The sequence below is a fragment of the Anopheles funestus genome, chromosome 2RL (assembly GCF_943734845.2).
Source record: "Anopheles funestus chromosome 2RL, idAnoFuneDA-416_04, whole genome shotgun sequence".
Classification (NCBI taxonomy): Eukaryota; Metazoa; Arthropoda; class Insecta; order Diptera; family Culicidae; genus Anopheles; species Anopheles funestus.
The window spans coordinates 96092139-96109958 of NC_064598.1; the positions used below are offsets into that span (position 1 = coordinate 96092139).

Below are 17820 nucleotides of genomic sequence, written 5' to 3' on the forward strand. Positions count from 1 at the left end.
ACCAATAAACACCACTTTCTAAAGTGGTTTCAATTTAATAAACAGACCCAATTAGTAAGAAGCAATGTTGGAATCTTGAGCACAGGAAACACCAGGCGTCTCCATTAACCACAACTATCAATTAATTTATGTATTTTTTATTGAAGACTTCTTTATTAATACTTTTCTTTGGTGTTTTAATTTTTAACATTTGTAGTTTTTTATCTTTAAAATAAATGTGTTTTCCAGAAAATATTTTTTTTGCAGATATTCGTGAGTCCTCAAATGAGCTTCAAATAAATGCCTAAAACGATGTTTTGTTACAGACAATACGTACTTTTTATCTCCCTTGAAATATGTTAACAACCTGGAGGGAATTCAAATCAATAAAAAGCCTAATTGCTGACAAGCTTTACATATTGCTTATTAATTTCCTTATTGTACTGTAAATTGTATTCCACCCTGTGTTGGGCACAAATTCAGTGTGAGTAAATATGAATCTGAATATTCCAACAGGCGAAGCATCTTCAACCACATTTACACTCAATCGCATGACCATGACTTGGCACGCAATCATCAGCCCCGATTCTACAGCGCCAAGAAGCTGGTGCATTGGTGCTATTTGCGAACAAACAAAAGGTCCGTACATAAGGACAGGGTGCGCTCGCTTCAAAAAGATGCCAGCCCTTGATGGTGGGTGGAACTTCTCTTCCTCTCTCCCCCTCACTGCCCTCCTTTCATCTATATCTAATCCTTAACGTGACTCGTCCCGATCAATCTGTTTTGTAGTTTTTGCCTCAGAAACGGAATAACCTCGTCCCGATCGGAAAACAAACCGTTTACAATCTCCACCACGCACTTGATACGGTTACCGTCCCAGCAGATGCAGAATAATATCGTGATCCTGATGAGGCCTGTATGTCCATCCTGTATGGTTGATCAAATCAGGCTTCTCTAATAAAGACCACTTACCTCCCGATACCGATGCCTTGCAACACATTCGACCCATGGTCGCATCGCTCGCTCAAAATCACAGTGTATCCGATGCAATCATGCAACCATGTTGCAGGCGGTTAGTTTTGTTGCCGAGTGCGTACCGAGTGCAAGCACGTGAAGCTGTAGGTAGGTGAAGAAATTATTGAATCTATTACACCAAAGCAAAACCGGGCATCTGGAATCTGGCGGACCTTCATCAAACTTCCGTACATCGTTCCCGGTGCAATATGTGTGTAAACAATAATGCACTGATTGATTGATTATAACAGTTTTAGATGTTGGGAAGTTTTGGAATTGAATTTCAATTAAATTTTCTACCGAAAGCTGATGTTGAGCGTGTGCCCGCGCGCGGAGGGAGAAACTGTGGGAACGTGGAATGGTTGATCATCAGGCCTAGGAAAGAGATGTTGCCGACGAGTATTGACTACTTGACTGCAACTGCTGCCATTTCGTATCGTGCTTGATGGTTCTCCAGTTCGCTTGCAGTATACGGTTTGCGCTAAAGCTCAAGCAGCATCAGCACCTTCCCGGGGAAGCTGCTTTCTACCTTTCCTACCAAAACATAATGTCGAAACAAGTTCAACAGGCAACGGCATCGGTAGGTAGCAAAGGCAATATGTACAACCAGTACCAATACCCGTGATGAACGTTGGAAAGCGAATGCTAAACCGACAATCGTCATGAACCACAAACCGAGAAGATGAACCTGTTTCACCTACATCTTCCCGTCCCTTCCCTCTACTCTCTTCCTCCGCTCCCTCCAATCCTAAACCACACTCCAGCCGGGAATCGTCCGGGAAAATGTAATTAAACAATGTTATAAGGAACACTTATTAATTAGTGTGTTTATTGGATTAGTTCCTGACAATCGCATCTTAGACCATACGTAAGGCCTTCCGGTGCCTTCTTCGCTTTGGTGCAACCGTGCTACAACAAGCACAATCATCACAAGCGTACGCAGCGTTTTGCCTTGTTGATGCTGTTGCGTGCAGCGAAGGACCTTCACCGAACCTGACCAATTCGTATCCAAATCGTAAACGTACAACATGGTACGGATTCACAGGCACAGGTAAAAGGGAATGGTGTATGTGTGTGTGTGCATAATTTATGGAACAACTATCCCAGGCAAGGGCTAGAATCTTGCTGTTCCCTGGCTGTCCCCTACTACCATACCGTTGGTACCGTACACCATCATCGAAGACGGTACCGTGCCGTGATTGATTTGCGGTTGACTGTAGGACATGGAAAAGCTTTTCCCTGTTCCGAGCCTACATGTATGTATAAGCTGGCCGGTGCCCGTGAAGGCCGAAAGGGCTAAAATCAATCCTTTCACTGAGTTCGATGGTTCGATTAGGGGACTTGCGGGTTGGTATTGGCAGGTAATGGTAAAGTTTTACTCCGAACAAAATTAGTTTGCCTGTACTGGTGGGACTGGCTGATTGACGGTTAACTATGATGGATTTGGATGCCGGATATTAGGCATTGGTTTAGATTCTTTTTTTTATTAAAGGCTGAATATTGTGATGGTGTGAAAATCGCATTAGAAAAAAATCCATGGAATTTTCAATGCACATGGGAGTTGCTTTGTGGACCATAATTTACAAACATGCATATTTAAGAACTTCAAACTTTACTTTCCTGGTAAAAAAAAAACTCCCTAGTGGTGGTATAAAAATCATTATAAAATGAGGTTGGATTTTGTTTACAGCAAATATATTTCAATAACAAAACAAAGGTTTATTTTTCTATTGAAAAGCATAATAAAAATCGTTTCACGCTTCAGGCTATTAGTGCTAATAGCTTCAATAATTAATGATTGACGGACAGATGAACAGGAAGTATAAAAAAATCTTTCAAAAGTCATTCAAAATATTATGAGTACGAAGGGGAAAAAACTAAACACGATACTGAACAAAATAATCATTATAAAATTTTCCTGAAGAGCTAATATAATAAAAAAAACCCTTTTTTATGTACTTATGTTTGCATTTTCCTGCTTCGTTGCTGCAAGCTTCTGTTTTGTAATGCAAACTTTAAAAGCAAAAAAAAAACCAGAATAACTGCACTTTGCCTGTATGCAAAGTGTCATACCGATCAGCGCTACATCAAACATGACGCATTCAACGTCAAAATCACCATAAAATGAATAGTTAAATGATGGTGATGGAAACAAAAAAGCGAATAAGCAAAAATATCGCCTCTATACATCTGCACAAACAACAATACTTGGTTGAACCAGCTGAAATGATGCCCTAATAAAACAGTGAAAAAAAAAACGAAGTACACACGCACACGCGTATCTCTCGTTAAAGGGTGGGAAAAGGTATAGTTTGGAATAAAAATCCGTAAATTTAATTACCTTTTCCATCAATCAGTTCGCTTGCAGTCCGGCTTTGATGTGCTTGCGGCGCCCATACGAACGCGCACACCGGTCCCGAGCTACATTTGCTGTTTGTTCGTGCATAAAAATCTACGTTTCCGATCCGGGTGGACACGCACGCAGGGTGATGATGCGTTATTGATGAAATTAATACCTGACACAACCCACTGGCCCACGAGCGGAAGGACCTTTACGGCGACATTAAACAAACAGATATTTCAACCACTCGACTCCAGGCTGGGAAAGGAAACAAATTGATAGAAAAAAAAAAACACAAAAACAGTCACATCAAATTTGTACCATGTTTGCATCGTTTTGTGTTTTTTTTTTGTTTGTGTTGTGTGCATCTATACACATCTAAACCGTTTTTCCCCCATCAGAGGGATGTGGAGGACATTATCGGTTTTAATGGTGTCGTTAATTAAGGATCCATTTAAAGCGTTATTAAGCTCGATTGTGATGGGTAATTCGATAATTTAATCATTTTGCAAAACAAAAAAAAACAATCGTTTGAATCTATTATTTTGTCCCTATTGTTAATTGTTATTTCTATGGAAAGTGTGTGTTTTTCTCTCTTATCGATTTTACATCCCATTTTAAACCTTTTAATGCTTAAAGGTACATTCAACTCGTTTAACAGGTAATTATGACCGATTGTAGTAAAACCTCTGTTTCGCGATATTTACTGTTTCCCGCCAAGCGTTGATTTGTTCGCCAGCAAAAGTCACAAGGATGAGGGCATTTCTTCAGCACCGTGCCTGCTTACAAACTTTTTCACCTTATGCAGCTTTAACCTGATTCACCATGTTGAGTACGATCAGCTGCGATTCTCATTAAAATGCTTATCGCTGTTAATTACAAAAGTTTCTGTCGACCAGTTTGCTTGGGTGAAATACGCCCATAACTCTTCCCCAGTTTTGATGCACACCTGCCAGCACACTGCAACAGCTAAAGGCGCTGAGGTGGATGAGACGAAAGAATAAAAAACCGCCGGCGAAACATAAGCAGCTTATTTTTCATAAAATGTTGCTCCGGGATGAAGTTAATGGGGACGACGCTGTTCGCGAACGAAACAAGCAGCTGCACGCTGTCTGCCACCGGAATGTTTGTCTCTAAGGTCCACTCAACACCTCCAGTGGATCACCGCGAAACTGCTCAAACCTATCCAACACCCCACCAACATGAAGGACGATGACGAATAACCGTTTGAATGAAATAGACACACACACACACACACACACACACACACACACACACACACACACACACACACACACACACAGAAAGTACTAAACAATCTGGATGAGAAGGCCATGGTAGTGGTAATTCGCCTCCAAACCCTCGGAAAAACCATGGCCAAAAATATGTACGCGCAAGGACATTCTGTTTGCGGCTTCATCCTTCCTATGCCGTTTTGTCGTGCTGTGAGGCCACGATATAAATTCCACACCGATGAATACCACCCACACTGCGCGCCTCCTCGCCACTTTTGCCAACCGTCTAACTAATTTAATTTAATTTAATTATAATAGAACAATTAAAATCATAAATCACTGTCATCATCTTTGTTTTAAAACAGCCAACATGCAAAGCATTCACCCAGTAACAACGGTCTGTCACATCGTGTTTCTCCGCTTGCTACGAAAGTGGCTCGGAAGTTGCTGTGTCTGTGGTGATGCAGTAGCACAGAAAGGGTGAAAGCTTTCCGGAAAGAAGAACCCCTCCCTTTCCACCGCAAGCTAGCTGACGTGTAATGGGAGCGACTGCCTCAATGGAAACAATGGTCGATGACCGGTTCCGGTGACACGAAACCGCTGCGGATCGCGCTGCTCGGTGGGTATAGGATATAAAAATGCACTCGTCGTTGTGCACCTCATCATAACCACTATCTGGCCTGGTGTCCTGATATTACCCCAGCACGCTGATGGCATTTCGAGCAATTCCTGGGATCGGTCACGAGGCCTACATAAGCCTAGGACGAAGAAGAAAACCCCACCGGTTCATATTCGCGTGAATTTTCGCTGACGAGAGGGAAAGATGACTCTGTTCACATCCCTGCCCATCAGTTGGTTACCATCACCACCCACCCGGGGTGGTGGTAGCTTTTGTTTTACGTACTACGTAGGACAGACGACCGATGCTGGAAGCATTTACTAAGGTATCTTTAACCGGGCCATGGAAAACCACAAAACCCGGAGATGCTTTTGCATCCGAGCGACGTTTTGCGTTACCGATTGTGGGGTTCCGATTTCCTCTGTGCTCCGTTTTTTTTTGCAAAGCGTCACATTGCCATATGTCCACGGCTAATGAACGTCCGTACCCAGTGTCCTTATTTTGTGGCCAACAATCGAAATTGGGAGAAGGTCCGTTACTAGCTGCATCGTTGTGGTTAAAGGGTTTCATCGATTTTAAAACAGCTTTACAGTGGAGGAAATCTTAAGCAACTGCTTTTAAATGAAGTCTCTGCAATATTTCAGCGTGACTTACGCTGAAAACTGTAGATAAGTTGGTCGAAATTGTGATAAAAAAAATCTTACTATGTACTTGAAGCTAAAATATTTTTTAATTAAGGTTATTAGAAAGCTCAGTTACCTTGAAATTTATTTTATTTAAATTGATTTTCAAATTCAATTATTTTGAATATAATAATTTAAAAATTAATAAATTCATGAATTACAGATCATACCAAAAATATTGGTGTGGCTTTGGAAAGCTTGTTGGAGTGCATAAAATTTTCTAACAACCCCTTCCATTAATCAACGTACGTACACTCGCCAATGAAAGCTGATTAAATATATTAATGTGAAGCCGACGAAACAATTGGTGCGATGTGTCGACGGCAAGCCTGTTGCAATTCAATTGCACCGGATCAGTGAAGCAGCAAAAAAAAAAGAAATGCCGTCATAAAAAATATTTAAACAAAAATAAATGCACAAAAGTCAGACCATTTATGCTGCCGAAAATACTTCCGACGCCCTGTTTTAACAGTACAATTGCAACGGAATTCCTTTACGTTTATCACCCACTGTGTCACTAGGCGAGTGGCGGAACTGTTTGGGTACGGATTGGCATAAAAATGGCACTGAATGACGGGCATATTATATTGCAAATAATTGCCCACTATTGGAAAATGTATTTATGCTGCAAAAGAGTTCATGCTTCCTCCAGCTGTCCGCTCATACGCGCATCTGGTCCAAAAGTTTCATGACGCATATTTCATCCAACATCCGTTTGCCGCTTTTTCCAAAATGGTCTTTACCCTTACCAGGGCATACTCCAGGCACACCAGGCAGGCATACTCACTCACCGTACCTGCGCATTCATTTTTAATTAATTTTAATTTCAATAATTTATCGTAATTAAATTAAATTTCACATGTTTATGAGGATTTCATATTTCCCTACCGACCCGCGGGGAGAAAAACCCTCCACCGGGCTGATATCCGGTCACGGACGAAACGCTTGCCGGGCGTTCGGTTTCGAGTTTTGCCCATTTACCCCATTCCAGACGTGTACGTGTGCGTATGAATGCATGAGCGTGTGCTGCAATTAAAACAAAATTACCGCTACCGGATCTGACGGCACGGGATTATTTGCTACCGGAAGGATTTCTTTTTTTTTTCAGGCATCCCTTTAACCGGTGCTAGGCCGGGAGTTGACCTATGCGTGGACCAACGTTGGATAATGATTTCATTTATTTGACGGAAACATACACCGAACGTGATCGTGGTAAAGGCAATGGAAGGGAAAGCCCATTTAATCACATAAATAAAAAACATTTTTATCGATATAATCACGGGTAAAAGTGTTCACAAATAAATGCAAGGTAAAGAAATTTGATGACCTCAAATTGGGAAGAAACATTGCCTGTTGGTTGTTGAATTTGAGCTTCTCTGGGTGCAACAAAGCCTGTTGATTGTTGACGCCTTCAGGGATTGGCCAGAATTAACTGTTTAATATGAATGAAAAACGTTTGTGGGAATGTTTGCAGCATGATGAAAGGAATTCTTGTCTGTGTTAAGATATAAAATAATAAATAACCCTAACCCTAACGACGGGTAATTGAACAATTTCGTCAAACTATTTCGCTAGCTATTTATTCTAGCGTCAAATTGTTTCAAGCTTGCCATTCGTCCCGCACCACTTGCTAGCAGATCAATTTTCCACTTGGTCTAGCTCGGTCAAAAAAAAAAGTACATCAACCAGCTTCATCGCAAAATTTTATTACCAAAAAAGCCTTTTGCGGAAATATCTTACCTACGGCCAGTTCTCTGATCGAACCGGGCCTGGTAATCGAACCGCGACCAGAAACCATACAAAGTTTTACAAAGCTTGACGCGGAAAAGAAGCCGAATAATACATACAGCAACGGCGATAATGAACCTGGCGCACAAACGCGAAAGGTAATAATTTATTAACTCGCAAACTTTATCCAGCCCCCGGTTTTTGGGGTATTTTCAGTTATGAGGTTTTTTAATTTTTCGAGGGGGAATTTTTTTTCTTCTTGGTAGCTATAAAACCAAACTTCCCGAGCAGTTCTACTGAGTTCCGAGTTGTAGGCAGTACCTGTATAAGTACGTAAAACATTAAACAACGCGCTTGAACGATTGATGAAAAAGTGATTGTTTTTTTTCTTCGCCGGTACACACAAACTTTCTCGTGTCTGCAGTCGAATTCATCAATAATTAATTTTCGGCTCATTAATAAACATTTAACCCACCATGACTTACGACCGGCTCGAAAAGGTTGGGGAAGAATGGGCATTACGCAAAAGGGTGCAAACTTTGTGCGACTTTTAACCGATCGACTGATCCAAGGAAAAGGTAAAAAAGTGGCCTCCAAACCCGAGCCCCTGAATGAAGTTCTCGTGGTTCGAATTAAAAAAAAAATTTAGCATCTTTTCATACTTTAGTCCGATGCGGTACTCAGGTAAGCAGAGAATTTTTCTGTTCCCTTCCCTCGGACTCACGATCGAATGTGGAAGGTTAATGAAGGTGCTGTTGATCACCACAACAGCAAGGGTTATAAAATTATAAATTTTTCTGTCCATAAGTCTACCAAAAAGAACGCGAAACTATCAGCTTTGCCGGAAGATACTGCGAAGACACCTCGCTCTACAACGACTTTAAAGAGGAACAGTTTTATCTAAATATATTCTAAACAATAATAAAGTCAACCATCTAAAATCCATACATCTTCATTAAACCGAAGGTGATCAAGATTAAGACATGTCCGGTAATGTTTAGCAAGCGTGAAATAGCTGTAATGTTACCCCTAATGCTCTATTTTTCACGAAAGAGAAGTACCGATGGTAATGTGGAACTTTATTCTTCAGTATACTGTTTTACGACCGAAGAGTTGTTCAATCTCCTCAACATCTTCTGTTTGGAGAATGAGTGAACTATAAAGATACTCTATAGTTGATGCCCCATTAACCATAAATCTTAATGAATTGGTGAATCACTGTGGGATTCAAACTAAATTTGATTGTTTTAGTTATGACTACTTCTTGTGCTGTATTTAGACGAGAAAAGTTTTCTTCTTTTTTCGAAATTCTTTCACTTCAGCCTAAGATCTAATCATTGCTGATGCTTCTCCAGTCTCATTTGAATATAATCATTGCGATAGAAAGGTGGCACCCAGTGCATTTTAGTGATGTGCTTGGGGTGATGCATTTCATTCTTCATGACTGAGTCACCATTCTAAAACGAGCCATCCATCATTACCATCACGTTAGGAGTGTTGAAAGATCGCTTTAAGGCTCCCTGCATTCATTCGGAAGATATCACGCACGAAAACAGGCTCGGTTTCAAGCAGGTATTGAAAAAGAGCTCAAACCTGAACACCAGAATATCGTAGTGGACGAGTTCTGAAGCTTATCATATCCCTCACGGAACTCTGATGTATCGTATTCGTACCTGTATCAGAAACACGTTGCCTCGGGCTACCATTCCGAAAACGATTTCTGCAAGGGATTTGGTCCATCCGTTCAACAATACTTTTAACAAGACAATGTCCACAGTTTGAACCTACTCAGGAAGGAACTTCGCTTCCCTTTCACATACACACGACGACCTGCAATGCTGGACAGTCTACACGCGCGTGGCTCTCCCAACGACATTTATCTGGAGGCTATTAAAACGGACATATTTTTTTCCTGTTCGTTCACATCCTTCCCTGTTCTTCCTGTTTGCGTTCTTACCCTTGACCGTTTATTTCAAAACACACTGGTTCAGCATGAACTACTGCTTCGGGTCTGCTTCCAAGGATACGTACATTGGTACCGTCGGATTTCGAATGTCCGGTTTCTGTGGTGACAGTATGCCCACCCCAATCGTATACACACACAGAATAGGAGAAGAACACTACCTTCACGCAAAACACAAACACACTGTTCGAACGGCTTATTATGATGTGTTTTCCGATGGTTCACCGATAAGAAGCCTGGATGGAGTTACCATGCTCCGACTTTGGTGTTTTTTAGTCTGCTTTCGCTTGAGATTTTCCTCTACTTGCAGAAGGTTTTTGGTACTCCAGATCGAGCTATTGGTGTTGGTGGGACGATCGTTTCGTCTAAATTAAAAGAAAACAATACATTCTGAAAAGACTGGACTGCCAGCCATTTTTGTAGAATTATGGTTCTATGTTCGTTATATATTGAGCTTTAGTGCAACTTGATTTAGGAGAATCCAAATGTATCAAAATGATTTGTTTTATCTACATTTTTTACTTCCCATTTAAAAAAATGTCATTCCACACCATTTCATTAGACAATATTTTCCTAGGATGTGAAGATCCAAATGGATCTTAAAAATTGGAAGAGATATCCTCTTTGCAAGTCTTTAAACAGTCCAGATTAATTCATACTGAACATAAATTACTCCATTAAGCTGCTGTAATGTAATTAACCACGCATTCAAAGCATATGTAACATTAGGTAACCGTTTCACACTTATTTTACTTAATTTACCGTATCTTTACGCTGCGTATCCTTACCTTAAGCCTGATCCATTTCGAATAATTAATGGCTTTTAATAAAGTAATTAGAGCATGCACTCACATTACACTCTTTACGCCTTACCCTTTGTTTTTATTTTCAAGAATTCATAAACCAAAAGTACTCTCGGACATGAACGGAAGGAAATAATTCAATTCCTACCCTAGCAAGTGGACTCCACTTGTGCACACTGTCAGGGTGTGACGCACACGACACAAGCAACCGGTGTATTATGAACGTTTCGCCCAAATTCCCCCTTTCCGATGTATCGTTTCATTTTTCGTCCTTGCCGAAAAATCCTTTTCACATGTTTTACCCAGGGTGTGTTATTGTTATTTTTGGTTTCGCAAAATATTTTATAATATCTCCCAACCCAAGAGCTGTTCATCCCTTTTACGAAACCAAAAATATCTGACCACTTCCGTCCGTACAGCTGGACGAACGAAGGTTCCATACGATGCCGACGGATAGGTGTAATTTTTCGGCACAAGACTAACAGTGAAAACCTTTCGGTGTCGGATGATCCATTTCGCTAGTACCGTACAATGGCAGGATGTAGCATTCTTGGCATTCAGCAATAGCAATCTTTGATGTGTCCGTCAGTAAATGACCGGGTGTAGCATTTTCCGATACGGTCGGCCGTACAAGGCTGGGTTGGAAATTTCTCAATCTGACCCTTTTCGAGCGGGAAAACAAATGGAACCAAGCTTCGTTTCCAATATGCTATAAGGTTTCTCGATGAGACGAACATTAGAGAATGTGTTTCATACAACAAAAAAGAATTTAAAAATACCTTAGCCAACCGGTGGGCAGTATTGAAGAAGGTTGCCAATTTCCTGACGGACTACATTGCTGATTTTTATCATCAAAAACGCTTGGCCGTACGAAGTTGCATATGCGTGAGGCCTTCGACCTAAGAAAATATTAGTTTTCGATTAGAAAATTTAAATGAGCCTTTCTTCTTGGTTCGGTCTGCGCATAGAAGGCTGGCCATTGTCCGAATACTTCCCGGAGGGTTTGCCAGACATAGCGACCATAGGTGCGCACGTACCCCTTTTAAAAAGACTTTGTGTGAGAAAGATAAAAATGGCAAGCAAACCCTTTTTCAAGGATTCTCCGGCACAACAACGGCATAACATGTGTGCCAGGATACTCCGATACGATACACCGATGCGATCGGAATTGGAAAACTCGGTTTCGCATCAAAAGGTAATTAGCACCTGAATGCAATCAAACTATCATTTTCTTGCCTGCCTCTGCCGAAGACACGTGATACACCTCACGAACGGAGCAAGCGAACGGCACCCTATCTGCAGTACGATCGCTTTCTGGCGGGTGCAAATCGAACCCAAACACACGTAATCACGTACACGGTGGGTTGGTGGAGTTGGAGGTGGATCATAAATTATTCAAAAGTAGCCCCGCGCTTGTACAGTTCGTACTTTTCCTCCAATATTTTGCGACCGACCGAAATCCTTCAACCAACCGACGGGTTCGGTGATGGGGACGAATTTCAGAAGGGTGTACCCATCCGACGATGACGACGATGATGATGATTAGCTAAGTTTTCCCAAAAAGCCATCGACACAGCTTCTGTACCGTTTTGAGGGCAACAAGTTTCCCTGCCCCGGTGATGGGGTAAAACTTACCCATCGAATGTCATGCTATGCTGCAAGAAAGTGAGATCAACACCCACCTCGGCGGTGGGATACGATGGGATGGGACGATTGTTAGGCCAACCTTTTTCCCACTGGGCCGCACAGGTGTCACTAATGGTGGGTTGATTGATTTCGAAAGTGCCGATAGAGAGCACAACCAGTGCGACTGACGTGTTCGGATGTGGCACAGTATGTTGCTCCCTCAAAATGGAGGAGAATGATTGGGGCTGCAGCGGGAAACTCTCTCTATTGTGTTTAAGGCTGCCTAGTGATTGATGGTGTAATGAATACTTTTGTGTTAGCCGAAAACTTTCAATCACGAAGGTACTGTGTTTTAATAAAACATTACATCTTATCGATTGCGACACGTGCTGGTAGGATATGTGGACTGATCATCAGGTCCATAGAGCGAGAGCTAAAATAAATTGGGTTTATTTAAGGCTACCTTAGAAAGATACAGGAAACAAAACGAAACAGGCAATATGTATATTTTAGGCGTAAAATACGTTGATATTACTAAAAACCTACATTGAAGTTTTGATGACAGAAGGTATATGCTATCATACATCTTTAGTCAATCGAAAAGCCCAAGAATTGTAAAGGGACATTGTCATTTGATAAACTTGTCGAATGTTTTTGTCCCAAATTCTACAATTCTGCTTTTGACACAGTCAGCATCCATACGAGGCTATCTACGATCATTCAGCTTGATCTCCAGATCCAATGGATATTGAGTTGAGTTTTTATTGAATTTTTATTGAGTTGAGGAATTATTCCGCTCTTATTTCGTGGAAGAATCCGAATTCTTGTTCGGATACACGAAATTGAAGTGTTTTATTGCAAACTTACTGAGTTCAGTTTGAAGTCCTCGTTAACAAAACCAGTTTCTTCAAATCTTTATTGGAAAATCATTGCAAAACTCTTGTAAGTCAATTTTACGATCGCTGTTGGATTAACGATTCAGCTATGAGTAATTCTTGTCAAAGATTGCCAGATAGTAAAACAAGCCGAGAAAGGTGATAGAATCAATCTCTTCCAAATCACGAACCCACTTTTGATAGCATGATTTGACAACATTTCATCACTACCACATCCTTGCTGTTTCGCATCTTGTCTTCACTCATGCTGGACGCTTAACGAACCATGAACAATGTTGACTGCTTCCGTCTCCCAGGGGCAAAAACTCGAACAATTTACCGACCACACATACACATCTGTCACCACCCACCCCAAAAATTGCACCCTACAGCATGAAAACCACCAGTCCTTTGAAGACCGTCCGCAACATCCCTTCTAGCGATACAGTCTGGAGTAAATTAAGCATAAACCATCAAATGCTATTAAAGATTTTATCACTATCTTCTCTTTCTAGCTAGTCCCAGCCGGGAGGTGGATCTATGGCTCAGTGTTACCAGAAAGGGTTTGTGTTAAATGGACCATCAGATGTGAGTGTCTCCTAGTTCCCATGGCTGATGTTGCTCCTGAGAAGAACACTGTGAAAGGAATGTGCTGGAATGTAGCTCAAGCCACATGGGTAAGTCGTGCTAACATTATCCAAACTTTGGGTCCGTTGTGGGCTGTTTTGTAACGTCTTCTGTCAGCAGGAAAATGTCACACATTCTTTCGATCAATTGTTTAGACTTCCAGTGGCCAAAATAATGCATTCAAAGCAATGAACCAGAAGAGTTGCCCAAAAATTGCTAAAGACTTGTGGAAGACGCTAGGAAGAAATGTAAGGGCTAATAATTCTTTACGATACACGAGCGAATTGCTGGAATGTGTTCATGTTCGGAAGCCATCCGAATTAGAACCAGTGCATGCAAATGATGCAAAATGGAAATTTTATGCATACTTATTAGCTATAAATTCAGTTCGGTTCTGTACACTTCCCTGGGTCTATCGTTTCATTTATTAGCACCCGATTGAAAAGAAAGGGAAACAATTTTCATTCTTCAAATGCTTCTGTGGTAGCAGAAACTGGAAATTGGGAACGATTCTTTCCAGTACAACCACTATAGGCTTAGGGCCCAGTTAGATGATGTTGGGCTGCAAAACGATTGTACAGACCCGATTCACCATTCCTAAGCTTCAAAAAGCATAAATTTTCATCGAATTTTTCCCAACCCCGCCCATTGACACGCCGGCAGTGCCGGTAGTGAAAAAGGGAACATATTTTAAATGGGTTGTATTTTATTGCGGTATCCATTCGCAAGACTCACACGGCACAATGAAATGCCGACGGCGCGATTGAAATCACTGCCCCTCCAACAAGGTTGTAACGTGTGCTACAGTGTCTTATACTACCGGAATTGTTTCTTCTTTTTTCCTAATCATGTGAACGTGTGATGTGAGGGTTTTTCCGAACGTTTTTGGCAATTTCGGGAAAAAAGAGCGAGAGTCATAATTTATACCACATAAGGGTGCTATCGAATATTTTAAGAGCAACCGTCGGAACTGCGAGGCGAAGGCGTGCATATTTTAAAATCGTCGTCTCTATTGAAAACTTCTCACTTTGTATGTTGGAGAAATTTAATTTAAAAACGTTACAGCGGAAATTGAGGTTAATAACGTAAAACAGATGTTCGCATTTTTGGCAAATTATGTAATCAAAATGATTATTGAAAATCATTGGCATAACTACAAATGGTTCATCAATTTGACACGACTTCAACAGTGCCCGATGTTTTGTTTTTTATAATATTGAAATTTAATTAGTAAATGATGCAGCAGGCTTACACGAGACACATTTAATATGACGCAACAGTCGTTGAATAATTTCATCCTTTTCCCCCGCTCATTTTCTTTCCAATTTTTCATCACCATTATCTCCCCAATATGTGTCATGATAATGCAGATGATCATCAAGCGCATGCAAAGCACTTCTTAGAACTAAACGGTGCTGTGCCCGGAAAGGATATTTCCAGCCGGGGGCCTAATCGTCTCCGGTTCCGGTCGATTTCCCATTTCTGTGTAATGCGTACGTTCGCGCATCCACTTGGCCACGACAGCACCCCGAAACAGTTTGCGGAAATGTGCTGACGCAATGGGATACAATTTTCCACCCGGCGAACAACCACCGTTCGGGCCACATTAGCGTGTCATAGGGTGATCGAAACTGTTTAAATGAAGATGCTTCACCACGTGCCGTGTCTGTGATGGACAGTTTCGTGGGCTCATCGTCTTCCGCTGGTAAGCGCGCCGTTAGCGCGGTTAGGGATGAGCCCGACAGGCCAAACAATTAGCGGCGTGCCGTTCGGTCAACATGTGGGTAAAACGACCCATCATCTCGAGCGGCGATTGAAAGGTCGATGGGATCTGGTTAGGGTTTTTTTTTGCAAAAACCCCGATTTTTAAACAGAAACCATGATTGAGACAGGACAGGCGAGGGAAGATTAATTATGCTCCTATCAATGCCAAACTCCATGATTGCTCGTTTTGAGAAGGTTTCATTTTACTGGTTTTTACCCCCTACTTCTTCCTCTCTCTCTCTACTGATTGTTCTGTTTACAATGAGTTAGCATACGGATAGGTTACGAGTTTCGCATAAAGCGTTATGGTAAATGTACTAACATGGTTCACCGTCCTTAGGACGAGCAACGCGTGGCAGGAGGAGCAACAACCGTTGCCAACATTTATCGACCACCGATTGTAGGCACCGGTCGAGATAATTACGTACATCATAATCATGGCGATGAGTGAATGAATTTAATGAGATGTTTGTTTTACCGACACGTCTGTAGTTGATGTGGTAGTAAGTTTTAGTTTTTCACATTAAATATAATTTATATTACAGCATGTAACATTTTAAAAAGAATTGCTAGAGTGGGTACGACTGTTGTGTTTTTTCTTAAAACGTTTAATAACTAATGACGTTAGAAAAAAGTGTCGCAAAATACGTCTATATAGTAAATTCACATATATTTATTTTGTGAATATTGTTTAACATATTTTTTTCATCATTTGCATGAAACTTTTGTAATAAAATTTTATTCTTAAAACCCGCTACAATATGTTGAAGCATTCGGTGATATTATATAGACGATTGCATTTCATTGTTTAACAATTAATCGATTGCAGCATTGTACCTCTTTTATTTGATTTTATTTTATCACGAACAAAAGAAATTTAAATCGTTCTCCAGTAACGCTTCACCGTTGCTGAACCTCCCTTTTTCCATGCTGCTTCATTACAAATGCATGAAACGAAACCACCGCATCGAAATATTTTAAAGCATGTGTTATAAGGGTAACCTTATTTAAATTCAATTAAAACCCAAAACAATCGCAAAACTATTCAAAAACCGCTTGGGTTTTTTGGGTGCATTCGCCTGGATAGCGGCACACAAAAGCCGGCGTAGTGCGACCGCGGCAACGATAGCGAGAAAAATTCGCCCATATTTGTCGACCGGTTAAATATTCATATTTCAATTACCGATCGATCCATCCAATCCATCCATCCAATCGACGCAGTCATCCGTACGTAGACATTGCTAAATCATGTTAACTTTCAATATTATCGTTTATGGAAATACGATTCATTGCGGGTGGAATTTTTCTCCAGCTTTCGCTAGAAGCTGGTGGCGATGGTACTGCGTACCGGGGGTGTATGGCGATCATTGGGAAATTTTTTTCCTCCAAAACTTCACTTTTCAAAGGTCATACAAAAGGAAAGCGAGAGAGAAAAACACCTCCACACCAACCGACCATGTGGCGGTTAAAAATAATAGCATATAAAATCCATGTTTTTCAATTCAATTTTGTGTAATATGTGATGCAAAAGTTGGCTTGCGTAACGTACGATCTCCCCAAAAAGCAAGTTTATCCTTTCGTCCACATCCTGTTGGAAAACCGTAACAGAATGGGATATTGTGTATGAATTTTTAAGATATATTGTACACAATGGCGATAAAAATTAGCTACAGCATCGAGAGCGGTTGTTTATTGTATTTTATTCTCGCTTCCTGTTGGTGTTTTAGGCTCCGACCAAATATTGCTGTAATCCGTTTCCGTTCAAGAACCCTTTGTAACGGAGGCTAAATTCTATTTGTTTTTCATGCGAAATTTGTTTTAGAAACGTTATTAAATTTATTCCACAGAACAACAGATTTACGATCACTCGCATCGCTTTCGGAAAAATGCTATCGGTTCATTTGTAATAAAATATTCTACATATTTGATTCAAGCAAAGAAAACACAAAAAATACATTCATTGTTTTGTGCTGTCGCAAACCCACTAAAAGGATAAAACAAAAGAACAATATCCCTCGTTCCAAAACCCCCGCCGAGAGAGAGAGATAGAGGGAAATCGATAATTTACACCCAACTCAGTGGAACTTTTGTTTATGTTTTTATTTTTGGTTTGAAAGCATTGGAAATAGACCATCCACAATCGGCCCCGGAATTGGACGACAATCGGACGCTGGAGAGAAAGGGTGGTAAAACCTCAGTTCCAATTAAGCAATTAAAATGACTCGATTCGTCACGCTCGAATCGTTCTCAAGCACTCTGGCACAACTGGTTAGTGTCGAATCGAATGGAGGAGTGAGCAATGTCAGAATGGGGGTAGCTTATGTCCTTTTTCATCCCCTGCAAGCTAACCAACCGGGTGGTAGTGGCAAGGACGTGCAGTGCAAAAAGGAATGAGTTAGATTGTCGAATTTAAATATCGGCATATAGCAGTTCAGCTTTTCTCTTTCATTCCAATGCTTCAGGCCGTACCGTGAAAACCCACCACCACTTCCGGTGACCATAACAACCATAACTGGCCCAGTGAAATGGGAAATAAAAACAAAACAGAAACATAGAACGCACC

General features: G+C 41.0%; 1 protein-coding gene across 2 annotated transcripts in view; it reads left to right on the forward strand.

The window, feature by feature from the left end:
* LOC125763366 (uncharacterized) overlaps nt 1-17820 on the forward strand; it is a 391039-nt gene that overhangs the window by 238359 nt on the left and 134860 nt on the right. For both annotated transcript variants that reach the window (XM_049426450.1, XM_049426449.1), the window contains one exon: nt 13382-13543. The gene's annotated coding sequence lies outside the window, so the exon portion shown is untranslated. The remainder of the gene's footprint in view (nt 1-13381; nt 13544-17820) is intronic.